The following is a 16,717-nucleotide window of genomic DNA, read 5'->3' as shown; positions in this document are numbered from 1 at the left end:
GCAAATGTTAAAAGGGTTCCCCAATCCACTGTATATTTACAACAGGGATTTCTAATCTAAGATTAGAAATCCTAATTAGTAGATTGAGTTAGGGTACAGTTATCTACATTTCAAAATCCTATATTTTGCCTTCCCTCTTGCAATAAAAAAGAAGTATACTGACTCTAAACATGGAGGTTCTCTCAGGTGATCTCGCAAAGAAGAAATCTGCATGTACTGCTTCTCTGTGTGTGTTTGGGGGGGAGGGGGAGGAAATATCTTTCTTTCTCTTGAAATTAGAAGTAAACTGTCTCTAAACATGGAGGTTACATTTGGCTATCATGGTAAATAGACTTAGGGAGTAATCCTATGGCCGCTAGTTAGTGGCTAGACGGCCAAAGGGTATGTTGGTTTCCGGGAACTGACCTCAGAGTCCGTGCTGCCTCACAGGCAGCTTGGAATGGTCCCTTGCTCCATGTTCAAAAGAGAAACCGGAGCAGTGAAAATGGTGGCGTTCCGGGGGGCGTTCCAGGGCGGGGAAGGCGGAAATGCTGGGACAACACATCTTATGTGTCGTCCAGCAGCTGCTTCCCCTGCTCCGCTTTCCCGCTGCTAGACAGCTGCAAATCCAGGGCGGCTGAAGTGCGGAGGGGATGATCCCCTCCGTGCTTCTCCTGCCCTGCATTGGATAGGCGGTCACCTCTGAGTTTGGAGGTGGCCGCCTATCCCCATAGGATTGTGCCCTTAGGCTGCAACGTATACGCACTTTCCCAAGAGGAAATTCCATTGCCTCAGAGGGGCTTACGTGATGTCTGAGCAGACATGCATAAGATTGCACTGTTAAAGAGTAACATCAAAATTTCTTTCTCGGAACAGCATAAATCAGGGCTAAACGCACTGTACCTCTGCTGATGAGCTAGTATTCCAGCTTCATCCTAGAGATTCCTCATCCTGTGTAGGTCTACTCAATCTTATTTGCTCCCAGTTAAGTGTGCACATAACAAGGGAAAATACTCCACTGGGGAAACCCTGAGGTTTGCAAAAGTACAAAAAATTAAAATAAAATAGGGCTGATCAGAATGTTCACTTTTATTATTTAGAGAAATTAACACTCTTCTTTCATTCCTCCAAATGACAATATTTTTACCTAGTTAGATACCCTTGTGAAGTCCAGGAATTGCCTTGAGGATGCCCTTTTTCCTACTTTGCAAATACCTTTGCTGTGTGAGTGTGTATGTATGTGTGTATAAAAATGCAATTGGATTTCAGCTCACTTGATTTTCTGTACAGTCCCCAGTTGCTAAACTTGCAATCTGATATGGACCTGGTTCGCATCTAACAACCAACCATGGATTGTTTAAACCATGCTTAGTTGGGGCCACGTGGGAGTGAGTGAGTGATCGCACTGCCTCCTGTCCACTCGCTGTTTCTGCTTTGTTTCTGGTTTGCAAAACAACTTAGGAACTACAAGTGGATAAAGGCTTTTACTGTATGTGAGTGCTGCTCTGATTCATTCAGGTATCATGAGTAATGGAACTAAGTGGAGAGACTAAGGGAACAGGAAGTGCTGGGACAGGAAGTCTGTGGGAGGGCCCCTCACTTACTGCAGCTTGCCAAGGACAGCCTGGTTGAGTATATCTACAAGCCTGCTAGTCCTTTATGGTAATGAAACAGATTTCCCCCCCAAAGAATTTCACCCTACCTTTTGAAATACAGTAGAATCAAATAGCTTGTTTTGACCATGGGAGAAACAAAAGAAAAAGAGTGCTTGCCCATTCAAGCCAACCATATACTGGGCTCCTTGCCCATTACAAAGAACTCAGTAGCCCCTTTCCAATATGAGACAGAAGTCGGAGGGTTGGTAAAAGCCAAACAGCAGTACTGAGGCCTAGCAGTTTTGAGATAAAAATGAAGCCAGATGAGGAAGGAGGCTACTCGCAGGGCATTTCTACACTAGCCTAAAATCCTGCATTTAAAACAGGGCTTTCTGCTGCCGCTTTAAATGCAGGATCTCCACTGACTCCCTTTACATGCACTTCCTCGCCCTCCCTCTTCGCCCCCTATCAGAGTCTTCCATTATCTTTCATTGATCTCTCTCTTCTTGCCGCTTTAAGTCTTTTCACAGAGGAAACTCAAGCGGAACACAACCACAAAGGGGTAATTTGATAGCTCATTATCTGCAATCTATTTAAAAATGGAACAAAGGGCATTGAGTGCAGGAGGGTCACAGCAGGGTCATGGCGTCATGTAAAGAGCCTGCAAATTTCCATGATGGAGCAGTAAAAGCTCCATGTGGTGAAGCCCTCTAATAGAAGCAGTCAACTGTGGCATTATAATACACATGCACACATGGGCTCAGCAAAGCGAAATTGTGATGATGGTTCTTAGCTTAAATGACTATTTAAAAAAGCAAACATGCTAATATGCTTAAAGTAGAATTAATGCTACAGATTCTATTTTTACTTAACCCAAACCCTGATCACTCTCTCTCAACTGCCTACAATCTTAATTGACATAATTATTCTCCTCTCCTGCTCTTGCCTCCTCCCAGTCTATTCTTTCCCATCATACCCCCTCTCTCTTGCAGGCTCATTTTGGGCATGCTCAGTATTAAGTTACTCACATTTAAAAAGGAATCAAATTCCACTCACTTCTAGGCCCAAATAACAACCTGTTCAGTGAAGAACGAAACAAACTGCACTGAATAGGAAAATGAAAGTAAAACACAAGAACAGCCTGAGAGTAAAGGGCTTAGCTCCAACTCAATGTAGTAAAGACTTTACGTTTACCCTTTACCACACTCAGGGATGGACCTTTTGAATTTCCATAGGATAAAATGGGCTGAAAACTTACATGTTTAAGAGAAAAAACACACGCTATACACATGTTACACCACTGCTAGGGCACAGTACATATTAGACTATCTCCCTGATCAGACACAAGAAATGATTCCCAAAAGATGCTGTATAGAGGGAGAAAGGCACCCAGAAATAAAATAGGTTTTAATGGTGGAGTGCAGTTCATCTGACTCACCCTTAACATAGGGCCACTAGTAGTGTGCACAAAAGTTACCCCCCCCCCCCAAACTCTAATCAGGGAGCATAGTATTTCGTGAGAGGGTGGGAAACAGGCAAATCACAGTGTTAACTGGAGAGGGTATACTCTTAATTAAGCTAATAATATAGGGAGATAAAGGAGGTTTTAAATTTGATCCAGCTCTTGAGGCTTATTAGTCATATCTGTATATATTCCGTGGGTCAAGAGAGAGAAGCCATTCTAGTAATATTCTGTGGCACTTGGTGAGCAATATTATGATGTAGATTTCACATGTGGTATAGGCTTGCATTCAGCTATTGACGTTCACCTTTTCAAATGATTATTGCTGTATAATGTTTGAATTTCTAATGAATTGTTAAGTAATACAATTGTAACTTGTAAAGAACTAATGTTATTTTATGCATTTCTTTATACATACATACATACACATATATAAATACATACTGCCTTCCTGTATAGTAACCTTCCCCAACCTGGTGCCCCCCGTTCTCCTTGGCAAGCGCAGTTGGAAATAAAACGGAGGTCGCTACCAAGGGTGTAGCAAGAGGAGATCCCTGAGCCTGATTTCTCCTGGCCCAAACCACAGCAGGATGGGATTCCAGGCCCTGCTTCCCCTCAGCTGGCTCATCCACCAGAGGAAAAGGGAGGCCAGCAGGTAGCAATAAACGAACAGGCCACCTTTTCCAATCTATTCTGGCTCCAATGACAATCCCAAGCAAAGTGCTGCTCAGCTGGACAAAGATCTCATTGCTTTGCTAACAGAGAGACAGAAGAAAGGTTTCTAGACACAACTAGAGACTACCCTGAAGAACTAATGCAGAGCAAAATCTCCTGTGACTTAAATATACTTTGTAATTTTCTTCTGGGAAATCCAGATTATCCAAACAAGGAAGGCAGAGTGGTTTTACATCCAAATAGCAGCCTGCTCTCCAGCCAAGATGAGACAAAGGTGCCTGAAGTGGACTACTTTGACTTCTCCAAACTTGATCTACTTGACCAACATGGCTTTATCCAAGCAGCTGACCTCCTCATCATGGCAGACTTCAAAATGCCGAGCAGTGAGGACATCAAGTGGGTGCTGCATGAACTCAAGGGACACTATGCAATCACACAAAAGGACTTTGCTCACTGGGTGACTTTGGGCCAGTCACAGACTCTCAGCCCAACCCACCTCACAGGGTTGTTGTTGTGAGGATAAAATGGAGAGGAGGAGGATAATGTAAGCCGCCTTGGGTTCCTTGCAAGGGAAAAAAGGCTGGGTATAAATGCAATAAATAATAATAATAATAATAATAATAATAATACATAGACTTCAAAATTGAGCAAGGGGCTATGAAAATTGAGCAGCGCATGTTCTTCCTGGAGAACAAGTGGCAGTACTGCAGCAACTGTGACCAACTCTCTCTCCTCCTAGCAGTGCAGCTGGAGTAGGAATTCTATGAACAGAAGATTAAAGAAAAGGCAGAGCATGAAGTTTTTCTCCTTGCCCTACAGATGAATGAAGACCAGTATCAAAAGGATGGCCAGATGATTGGGTGCCGCTATTGCTATGGGGAGTTTGCATTTGAGCAGTTGACACAGTGTGCAGATGGACACTTGTTTTGCAAGGCGTGCCTAATAAAGTATGCTCAGGAGGTAGTCTTTGGATCTGGGAAGTCAGAGCTCGGCTGCATGGAACAGAGTGGTACATGCTCATTTCCAACCAGGGAGTTGGAGAAAGTGCTTCCCTAAAACATCCTTTGTAAATACTATGAGCGGAAAGCAAAGGAGGAGTTGGCTGCTGCTTGTGCAGATGAGTTAGTCAGGTGTCCCTTTTGCAACTTCCAAGCTCTACTGGACAAGGATGTGATGAGGTTCAGCTGTCCTAACCCACGTTGCAGGAAGGAAACCGGCAGAAAACACCAGGCCCTGTGGAAGAAACACATGAACCTTACCTGTAAACAGCTGGCTGAGAAGGATGACATAAAATACAGAACATCTGTAGAAGAGAAGATGACGGCAACTTGTATCAGGAAATGCCACAAGTGTGCCACTGGCTTGATCAAATCCAAAGGCTGCAACCTTTGTTGTGCTGCTGCAGCACCCACATGTGCTACCTCTGCCAAACCGGCATTAACAGGTACGACCACTTCTTCCTTCATCCCGATCTCTCGGAGCCTTCTGCCAAGATTGTGCAACATGTTCCCATTGGACAGACCCCATGGAAGATGATGAGGAGATAATCAAAGAAATCCAGAAGGAAGCTGGAGAGGCAAAATGGAGAAAACAGTTGTAAGCAGATCAGGCCCCCAGCAGAGAAGCCTGCAGAGAAAATCCCACAGATCGAGGCCATCCCCAAGCCTGTTCCACAGAATCTTCACCACCAGAACCTTCACCCGTACCCATTCATGCACCCATCCTTCCCCCCTGACTCCTGTCTTCACCCACTGTACAGCATTGGCCCCATTAACCTCACCCCCATCCCTGCTCCTTACATCCCCGCCCTGCCCAACATGCAGGTAAACTGTTGTGAGCCACCCAGACAGCTTTGGCTATTGGGCTATATAAAAATGTAATAAGTAAGTAAGTAAATAAATATTTTGGTCTACGACTCCCATCAGCTCTAGTTAGCATGGCCAATAGTCAGGCATGATGGGAGTTGGGGAAGGGTGCTCTATAGTTACGCTCTATAGTAATACACTACAGTTAGCACAAAAATGATACCTGGAAAACATACTTGCCTGGTGCTATTGTCTATGGACTGCCTTGCCTATCTTTGGGTTGATGAGGTATGAACATCACTGGTGCTTGTTGAACTGCAAAGGGGGAAATGGATGGCTAAGTTTCCAAAATAACATTTACTATTTTGTTTTCAACATTTACTTCGCTCTTGAAATTAAACATGATATAGTACTTACCTTTCTTGATTCAGCATTGGTTTAGGAAAAGATTTTGATTTTTCCCAGTGGTCATCTTCTATGTCCTGCATATCCAGATCCATATGAAAAAGCTGGTTATCAGCAGCGATGGTCAGATGCTCATCATCCTTCTCAACTTTTCCTTTTGAATACAGTACTTTCAGGAATATATTTCCTGTTTTCTCTAAAGAATATTGTTGGGGGACTTCAACGTACATTCGGAGGCCATCCTCACAGGAGCACCTCGGGACTTCATGGAGACCATGGCCTCCTGGGAGCTGCACCATATTCTAACTGGGCCCACCCATGTAGCCGGTCATGCACTAGACCTTGTGTTTGTTTCTGGAGAAGTGGGGAGTGATCTGGAAGTCGGGGGTATATCCACCACCCCCTTGTCATGGTCAGATCACTATCTGGTGACGTTGGACTTCTCGGTTCCACAACCCCTCCGCAGGGGTGGAGGACCCATTAAAATGGTCTGCCCCAGGCGTCTTATGGATCCAAATGGATTCCTGAACGCGCTTGGGGATTCTCTGGGGCATGCCAACGGCCACTCGGTCGAGACCCTTGTGGGTGGTTGGAATGCCGCAATCACTGGGGCATTAGATCAGGTGGCTCCGAAACGCCCTTTCCCCCTGAACAGGGCTCGGACTACACCATGGTTCAATCCGCGGTTACGAGCTCTGAAATGGGAGGTGAGACGGCTAGAGCGCCGGTGGCGGAAGTCTCTCTCCAAAGACGATCAGACACGGGCTAGAGCTGTATCTTCAGCCTATCACGTGGCGGTGAAGGCAGGAAAAAAGGAAAATTATGCTGCCTCCATCACGTCTGCAGAGTGCTGTCCCAGGAGGCTGTTCCAAGTGGTCCGGATCCTGGTCGGTCCTGTGGCCCCGGAACCACTGGAGCATTCTGAGGCCTCCTGTGAGGCCTTGGCAAGGCACTTTGCAGATAAAATTGATCAGATTAGGTGTGTTACTCTGCACGCTGTTGATACAGTTAGTGAGCAAGAGGCGGCCTGTGGCAAACCGGTTTTGTGGGATCGGTTCCAGCTTCTTCCTCCTGATGAAGTGGACAAGGTGCTTTCATCGGTACGGCCGACCACCTGCTTACTTGATCCTTGCCCATCTTGGCTCATTATGAGCTCCAGAGAGAGACTGGGTGAGGGGATCAAGGCGGTGGTGAACGCCTCCCTTGAGGAGGGAGTGATGCCATCAGCCCTCAAGGAGGCAGTGATAAGACCACTCTTAAAGAAGCCCTCCTTGGATCCTCAAGTTTTGAACAACTTTCGCCCAGTCTCAAATCTGCCATTTTGGGGCAAGGTGATTGAGCGGGTGGTGGCGGTGCAGTTGAAGGCACACTTGGAAGAAACTGATTATCTAGACCCATTTCAGTCGGGCTTCAGGCCTGGGCATGGGACAGAAACGGCCTTGGTCGCCTTGGTAGATGATATGAGGAGGGCTCTGGATAGGAGTGAATGCTCCTTCCTTGTTCTCCTCGACCTCTCAGCAGCTTTCGATACCGTTGACCACGGTATCCTCCTGGACCGCCTGGAGGGGTTGGGCATTGGGGACACCATATTGCGGTGGTTCCGGTCCTTCCTCTCTGGCAGGTACCAGAGGGTAGCACTGGGAGAGGAGGTTTCGGACCCGTGGCCACTTACTTGTGGGGTGCCACAGGGTTCCATCCTCTCCCCGATGCTATTTAACATCTATGTGAAGCCGCTGGGGGCTATCATCAGGAGCTTTGGGGTGCAGTGTCATCAATATGCGGATGACACGCAGCTCTACCTCTCGTTCAAATCTTCACCAAGGTTGGCCGTAGAATCCCTGTCCAAATGTCTGGAGACGGTGAGTGGCTGGATGGGGAGGAATAGGCTGAAGCTGAACCCTGACAAGACTGAGGTACTTTTGGTGGGAGACAAGAGGAGGCTGGGGGATGTTGACCTGGTGTTGAATGGGGTACGGCTACCCTTGAAAGACCAGGTCTGCAGCCTGGGGGTCATTTTGGACTCCCAGCTGTCCATGGAGGCTCAGGTGTCAGCTGTGAGCCGGACAGCGCTGTATCAACTCCATCTGATACGGCGGCTGCGCCCCTTCCTTCCCGACCATCTGCTCCCATCGGTAGTACATGCCCTGGTCTCCTCTCATTTAGACTACTGTAATGCGCTCTATGTGGGGTTACCCTTGAAGACGGTTTGGAAAATGCAGCTGGTACAGAACGCGGCGGCTCGCCTGATTAAAGACAGCCGCCGGCGAGATCACATCACTCCAGTGCTGAAGGACTTGCACTGGTTACCAGTTGTTTTACGGGCCAAATTCAAGGTGTTGTTTTGACCTTTAAAACCCTATATGGTTCCGGCCCAGCCTTTCTTAAGGAGCGCCTCCAGCAGCACCAGACAGGCCGCTTAACAAGATCAGCCTCGGATGGCCTTCTCTCTGTCCCATCAGCCAGGACAGCTAGACTGGTGGGGACGAGGGAGAGGGTCTTTTCTGTGGTGGCCCCCACTCTGTGGAACTCCCTCCCTAGGGAACTCCGTCATGCCCCCTCTTTAATGAGCTTCCGTCATGCATTAAAAACATGGCTGTTCAGGCAGGCATTTGGGGTGGGTTAGGGTATTTTAGAAAATGTTTTTATTGTAGAATTTTATTATTTTAAACTGTTTTTATTGTATGTTGTACATCGCCCAGAGTGGCTGGGTGACCAGCCAGATGGGCGATTAATAAATTTAATAATAAAATAAAATAAAATATGAGTACATTTATGTTTTTAGCCGAAAGTGACATAATTTCACTTTCATTTTCACTTTCGCTACATTATTGTTGATGTAGCCTGCAGTACTAAACAGCTGCTCTGAATGAATGAATGTAGGTGGGTAGGATAGGTGGAAATGGCCGTCTTAAAACAGTGAGGCCCATACTTGTCTCTTGGTCTCCCAATATAAAAGAGGGTCACTGATTGGGTCCATGAAGTCTTTAATGATTGGGTCACTAATGTAAGCTTGAATCTGTTGCTTACTTGCCATGGATGAACTGTTGAGAAATGCCTTTTGTTCTCTCTCTTTCTCGTTTTCATAGTACCAGGGCAGCACTTCATTTGTCTTCCAGACGTGAGTTTTTTCTTCTTCCTTCATTACTTGTGATTTTGGTGTGCCAGAGACAAGAACTGATCCTGTGGCAACAGCAATAATATTTTCAGGCTTGATGGCTGAAAATGGGTTGGATTCAGATTTCGGCATTTGCACCTGGTGGAAGTGGACTTCCCCGCCCCCTCCTCTCCAAAGCAGCCCCTCCAGCCCTATGAGAAAATACTACACAGAGGATTGGGGCACCCTGCTGAATGGTGTAAGATGTGGTGCAAGGGGAAGGGGGAATCCCCTAAAATTAGTCAGAGGCACCTGCTGTGACTGGACTGGAGCCCTTCCATTCATGGAAGGCAGATCCTGGATGCAGTGAATCCATGGCCAGCTAGAATGTATGTTTCTTGTTGTTTTTAAGCCTAAACTCAGTGTCACTTGGAACATAATGTTGCACCCTATCACAGAAACTGGGATCAAGAAACATGGCAGTTCCAAAAAACAGATAGTTTACCATTTCTCCATAGGGCATTTTTAAATCTTTAGGCAAGCTCAGCACCCACATGATTGTCTTCATTCTTATCCCGTATGAATTCTGTCAATGTATGTTTCACTATTCCATTCAAGAGCATCCTGGAATACTAGCCATGTTGGTTGTCATATAGGCTTGCGAACACCAATAAGTACTTTTACAGTTGACCATTGAGCAGGAGATATGCAGATGTCAACAGCTGCCTCCTTCACAAAGAATGTGTTCAATGCAGTCTTATGGTTATAGAGCTTCTGCAGGATCTGGCACAAAGAATTCCAATGTGTGTTGACCTCTTGATGCATCTGTTAGCAAGGTAGACACTGTGCTTCATGAATTTCATGTAGGTGCTCTTTGGCTGATAAGAATGTATGGAAATAACCACATAACTCCCTTTCATTTTTGAGATGGTTTTACACATCAGTGCTACATACGTTGGTGCTTACAACTCTCAAGAATTCCTTCACAGCAATGTTGAGACAATGCTCCACACAAGGAATATGCAGTCTGCCAAGTAGATGTAGAACTTTGGTCATATTGGTGTCATTTTCTGCTGCCACACATTCCAGAATTAAGCCCGGTGGTGTGACCCACTTTGGGATAATGGCTGGATCTATGAACTGTAATATGCCATATGCATAAAAACAAACAAAGATAATACAGCATTCTCCTTTACCAGTTTTGTTCCATTAGCACTAATCCAATGTGCAGTGACAGACGTAAAGCCCTCCACTTTGCAGCGTGTCCATATATCAGCTGTAACATGTATGGTGTTGCTGATGTTGTGCATGACCTTCATCAGCTCTTCATTACAGATGTCAGCTAGATCTGGAAGAGTATACTTAATAAAAGTTGTATGACAAGGAACCTTAGCAGCAGGGTACTAAGCTTTTAATCAAATTAAGAAATGTTGAGTAGGGTAACATGTCCTCTGTAATCCTTGTAACTATATCAGTGCTGATTCTCTTTGCTATGGGTTTGTTTGCATTCCATTTCTCTTGCCTTTCATAGGTTTTCTCCAGAGAGAAGTTTGTGGCTTGTTGAGCATGCAAGTGGAATGTTGGTTGATGCAGAACTCTGAGGCTGTGGTGCTGCTGGTATAGAAATGTATGTCCCTTCAACCTTACAAGGCAGATAGTTGTGATGTGACTGTATAATGCTGTGGTTCCTTCCCGACTGAAACCTTTGGGATTCCCTAGACGAACAATCATATGACATGTTTTGCATCGAGCTTCAGATTGGTTTGAAGAATCACAAGTTGCTTCACACTGTTGATTTTTGTCTCAAATGGAACCATCACAGTGTCCATTATATGTACTGGTGGTGTAGTCGTCGTCCAATGATATGGCGGGTGATTAAGTACAAGGCTTCTTCTTTTTAAAATCTACTCCCCATGGGGACCAGGAACTGCTTTATTTCTATTCATTTTGATGGATTCTGGAAAAAGTATTACCACGTTAGGCCAGAAGATGAGGTAGAAGGTAGCTCATCACGATGAAGTCCTTCTGGGGACATCCTAACCTCTGTTTTGAGAGCTCTCCATTCTCAGCTGAAAGCTGTTATTATCTTCTCCAGTATAAATATCTTGAGAATCATCCATACTTTGTTCTTCATTGAGATGCTATGAAGACGTCCTGTTGTAGAGGTCATGTCCCTCCTCAGCAGTTGTTGTTGCCTTCTTATTTAGGGATGGCAGAGAATTCCGCCATGGATCTTGGGGAGGCTGAATGCCAGTGCATTCGGCCACCCGAAATCTGTGGCGGAGTGGCCTGTCCCCCCGCCCCCCCCCCCCGCAGATCCTCCCGGGACGAGACTTACCTGGGGCGGATCTTCCGGGCGGCAGCGGCTGCGGCGGCTGGTCTTCCGACCGGCTGCTGCCGCCGCCGCCTTGTGCAGTTTTTTGTGTGTTTTTTACACACACGTGATAGGCTACGTAAGTTTTTACGTAGCCTAAAACGTCTGGGTTAAAAAAAAAAAAAGGCGTACGCAAGTGGCGGCTATGGCCGCCGCCATTTGCGTTCCTTATTTTGGGCCGTCTTAGTCTACATAAATAATTACGTAGACTAAGATGGTGAAAATAAGGGGAACGCAAATAGCGTCCACTATGCTATTTGCATTCCCCTTATTTTCGCTGTCTTAGTCTACGTAAATATTTATGTAGATTAAGACGTCAAAAATAAGGAATGCAAATGGCGGCGGCCATAGCCGCTGCCATTTGCGTACGCATTCCCCCCCCCCCCAGAGCCCTCCGCAGCCGGAAATCCGGCTGCGGACGGCTCTGGCCTGGCTGGGCCTGGCCGGCTGCTCTGCGGAGCTGCCGCGGAGCACAGCCAGCCACGGAGGATTCCGGGGGGGAGGAATGGAGCGCCTCCCCCCCCGTCCAGGATTCCGGGGGGAGGGACGGATGCCTCCCCCCCCCGACCATCAACATAATCCGCAAACAGGGAAATGATTTTTGTACATCCCTATTCTTATTATGTCCAGACTTTGATGTATTTCCCCCCCGCTGCTTGGATATGTCCTACTGCCACGTCTGGCTCACCTGACCAGGGCAGGGGGTGTTGCGGGCGGGTGAGGTGAAGAGACGTCATGGGCTGCCATTGGGCAGCTCCTTCATGCCACTCAAAAGGGGAGGGGCCGGAGAGGTTTTGTTCTCGATCCGCACGCCTCCCACGCAGTATCTCACTTGCAGGGCTGCTAGGCACTAGCAAGTGTTCTGCAGCCTTGGAGGAGAAGCTGGTTGGGTGATGACAGATCGGTGGCGGCAGCTCAACCAGTGGCGGTGGGACAATCAGCTGTGCATCCCTTCTGGGCCTTCGTGGGGGAGGAGCAATGGAGCAGACGCCATTTGTGTCCCTGTTCTTTTCGTGATTGGCTATGTAAATATTTACGTAGCCTATCATGGCCAAGGGCAGGGACGCAAATGGCGTCCGCTACGCCGGACGCCATTTGCGTGGCAGCGGATGGGCCCGGCCAGCAGCTCTGTGGACTCGCCGCGGAGTGGAGCTGGCCGGGAAGGATTCCGGGGGGAGCGACGGATCACCTCCCCCCACCCAGCGGATGCCCTGGACCGGACAGGTGAGTGGGGTTCGTACACCCCTACTGAAACCCTGAAGAGCCACCACCAGTCAGTGCTGATAGGACTGGGCTAGATGCACCTATGGTCTCAGTCAGTATAAGGCACCTTCCTATGTTCTCAAGTTGGGCTCCCCCCACGTGAGAAAAACACACAACTGTTTCTTCAGAGGCCCAGTGGATTGGAGGGATGGAAATTAATCCCAGGTAGCTTTCTTGCTGTGGACCTGCTTTACACCGAGTGCTTTTGATCGCTTACTTGGCAGTAAGTCGCATACTGTCAGTGTTTGGCCTCTTTTCATGGGTCTTCAGCTGGACTCTCCCTTTGAATCATTTGTCCCGGGCCTGCAATGTTGTTAAGCAACAGGCCTCCCAAATGGGCAAAGGGACAAGATAGGAAAGGGTTAGGCTCCTCGTCCTCCAGATAAGAGGCCTCTGTGTGTGTGTGGGTATTGAATTGCTTCAACCCTTGCACGCTTGCAGGCAGTTTAAATGGACAATGGGATCGCCATTTCCACTGGATCAAGGTCACACATGGGCACATTACCAAAACATATTTGGTGGCAGACCTAGCATATATTGTCATTTTCTCTTGCAGTGCGTCAGGGTGCCATTGAAGCATCCTCCATCTCAGCTCCTGTTCCGAGTTTGAGATCTACAGCTCTCACAGGACCAAACCATCCCGTGTCATTTGGTATAGTATGTGGTTTAGTGACATCTGAGCTGGCTTGCAGCCCTCTATGCCAATAATTACGGACTCAGGGCACTTTGGGATTGTTAAATCTTTTATTAGTTTCATTCCACCTAGTGCCAGGTTAACTTTAGTGTTAGTGTCACAGGACTAACCCCCTCCCCTGCACCTGCCCTCCCCCGGTGTCTGCAGTGGCAAAACCATTCCAGGCTATTTATACCTTCACCACAGTAAATTCGGATTTAGGTGCGAAGGGTTGTGTGCTTGCACGACCTGCGCTTACTTGTACACATGACATGGGGCTGGGGTATAGATGGGGTGTATGTGCCCTTGGCCATTTGTACAATCCCATTCAACCTTAAGGAGGGAGGTCCTCGTTGTTATGGTCTGTAAAGACAGAAGAAGTTTCTAAGCGGGGAGTGGGTAGATGCTCTCTTTCCCCATCCGGTGTATGGAAGTAGTGGAACATGGCCACATACAGTGTCGATAAACCAGGACAGGAAGGCTTGCATGGTAATTAGCCCTATCCAAAAGGCCCCTTCCCAGTTTGAACCGAGCCCCTCATATGTCTTTGTAGCGGTTCGGGGATTTCTGGTTGGAGCCAGTGTTGCCCTTGCAGCTTCCTGCAGGGTCTCCGCGGGACGCTATCTCAAACAGCTTTTTAAAAGGTTGAAAAACCTTTCTATCTCTCCCCTGGAATTAAAAGGGGAGGCGGGAGCAGCTCTGGATGAGGTTTTGGAAGATCAGCTCTCTCGGCATGGTAGCAGGGGGGCTGTACTCCGGGGCTAGTCTGCCAGAGCTTAATCATTGCTCAAAGCTGTTTGAATCTCCTAATTAATTAGGAGAAACTAGGGCTGAAGTGCTCCATTGTAGTTTTTGGATTAAGAAATGCCAACAACATCTGAGGAATGGATTAAGAAATATCAATAATATTTGAGGACCTGCAAGATTTGTTTGAAGAAAAGGATGACTACACTAAGGTGAAAAAAAGGATCTCCACCCACCCACCCCCACACCTCCCTTGGCAAAGGCTTTGAGAAGTGGAGATACAAGTTACTTGCTTTGATAAAAACTTTGTCCTTGCAATTTGCGGAACAGGCTAAGAGGCTGGATACCATCCAAAATTCCATCACTGCCATGCAAGGGACTGTGGATTTAATTAACACTTCTTGGCAAAAAATGGAGGCGAAGGTTAACGAGTTGCAAGATTGGCTGGCAGGGAATGAAACTACGTCACAAGCTTTTTTCAACAATTTTTCTGTCAGAATTTCTCAACTGGAGGCATTAGCGCGCAGGGCAAATGTACGTATTATTGGTATTAAAGATTTACCTACTGATGTAAATCTGTCTACTTTTGTAGATAAGTTCCTGCATGAGATACTCCCTGTGCCATCTGATTATTCATTTGATATTGAGCAGGTATTCCGCGTGTCAAATGCCAAAGGGACTGGTTATACGATTATAGTCCAATTTGCAAGAATGTCCACAAAAAAATATATCCTTTGTTTGGCAAGAGAGGCTGGAAACCGTTTTTGGAAAAAAGATAAAGTTATGCTATTTCCGGATTACATCAGATAAATTGCTGATAAAAGAAGGCAATTTACCAAGGCAAAAAATATGGCAAAACAAATGAACTTACAGTATCATTTAAAATATCCTGCTACATTTTGCATTTTTTTCTGAAGGTCAGATGAAGAAGTTTCTAAATCATGAAATGACGGAGGCGTGGCTAAATGGAAAATCGCATGAGATTTCTGTTCCAGCACCATGAACTGGAATCTACAAACATGTTTTGCTAACTGACTATGTTTAGTCTGGAAGATACAGGCTAGGCCAGAGATGTGTCCCCCCCCCTTTCTTATTTTTTCTTTTTCTCTTTTCTTTAAATCCTTCATGATATACTGTACAATGTAAACACCCATTTATATATCTAGTACAAAATATATTAGTGATTGCTGTGAGGTTGATTTCAAACTCTATTATTATATAACATTATAAAATTTATTAGTGATTTGTTATTATTATTATGTATCCTTTTAAATCTCCTTTTAAAATTATTATTACCATTATTACTGGTTAGTAAGATCTTTGGCGGGTTAAATTGTTAAGCTTTATTACTATATGTTAGCTGAAGGGCAATATATGGTTCCTGGAAATGAATTGTAGGCCAGCTTCCTTGCTATAAGACTAATGATATGATATTGAAATGTTAGGTTGATTATTTATGCTGTACTGAATTGTAATATTGCCAGGTATAATTTTTAAGCAGAATGGGATTTGAAGTTTCTTTGTAATGGAGTTTAAATTTAATTTCTTTAATTAATCCTTTATATTTTTTATTTTTTTTCTTCCTTCTCCTTCTTCTGTTTTCTCTTTCTTTTCCGTTATTGCTGTGTCCTCTTAAGAATACTGTATTGTTGGGAAATTGTAGTTATTGATTAGGTTGTTGGTATTGGTTATTTCATTTATAAAGTTAAAAAATAGAATAAAAAGTTTTTTTTAAAAAATGTCTTTGTAGCAGTTCCATGGCAGGAAGATACAGTGTGCGTTGTAATTTGCATTTTAGAAAGGTTCGTGGTTTCATGCCAGGGCTAGTATCAGGCCCACTTTTCTCTGTAATCAGAGATTTATCTACAGTAGGTACATTTGGTTAAATTTATATTTAAGGATACAGCTTGTAGGTTGTTAAGTCCCTATGTGGTCTTTTTTGTTCTTACTCTGTGAGCACCTTCAGAGTGATAGTGCCTACAGGATGCCGGGGGGGGGGGTGAGGCAGGTTGACCTTTACAGGTGCTCTCGTGAAGGCACACGTCACGCCCTTTATGGAGCGGAGGAGTCCTTATTTCACCAGCCTAGCTTCTGTCCTGTACTGGTCTTTGGTGGAGGCTGTGTTACCACAAATGGGGTTAGGCTCCCACACCATTGAATTTGCCACCCCACCCCCCAGAAGTTGCAGACATGCTATGATGCTTTTTGGGGCCGGGTTTTTTTTTTGGTCAATTTATAGGATCATTGGGGGTGTAGTGCCACGCCCAAGGCTTGGCTCTCCGATCTCTCAAGATCCTGTTATTATATGTGGCATCACCTATGTGGACCAATTCAAGGCGTAATGTCCATTCTTAAATTCCTTGTGTGCGAAGGGCAGGCCTCCGTTCCTGTCATTAAAACACAGTCCTCCCGCAATCCGAATGTTATGGATCGGGTAGTGATATAGAATTTCCACCACCCCCTGCGTAATATATCATGAGGCATATAAATTAAATGTCAGGTAGAATGCCAGTGCCAACGTTTTGTCCAATACCTGGATGCTGGCACTTCCAGAGACCAGGCTAAGAGGTCTCCCTGCATGTCTGCAGACTACTTCTCTGTGTTCATAAAATAAGGTTTCCAGAACACAAAAGTATGTGTGTGTGTAG

The 16,717-nt window shown here is 45.9% G+C and overlaps 1 pseudogene; it reads left to right on the top strand.

Annotated features, from left to right (window-relative positions):
* The first annotated feature begins 2,691 nt into the window (after positions 1–2,691).
* LOC146359351 (E3 ubiquitin-protein ligase RNF216-like) lies at positions 2,692–6,082 on the top strand (annotated as a pseudogene).
* Positions 6,083–16,717: the final 10,635 nt, after the last annotated feature.

The sequence above is a fragment of the Heloderma suspectum genome, chromosome 1 (assembly GCF_057233095.1).
Source record: "Heloderma suspectum isolate Gila_16-S chromosome 1, 16-S_ref, whole genome shotgun sequence".
NCBI lineage: Eukaryota > Metazoa > Chordata > Lepidosauria > Squamata > Helodermatidae > Heloderma > Heloderma suspectum.
Note: the sequence above shows the minus strand (reverse complement) of the source record. Positions and strands in the feature narration are given on the sequence as shown.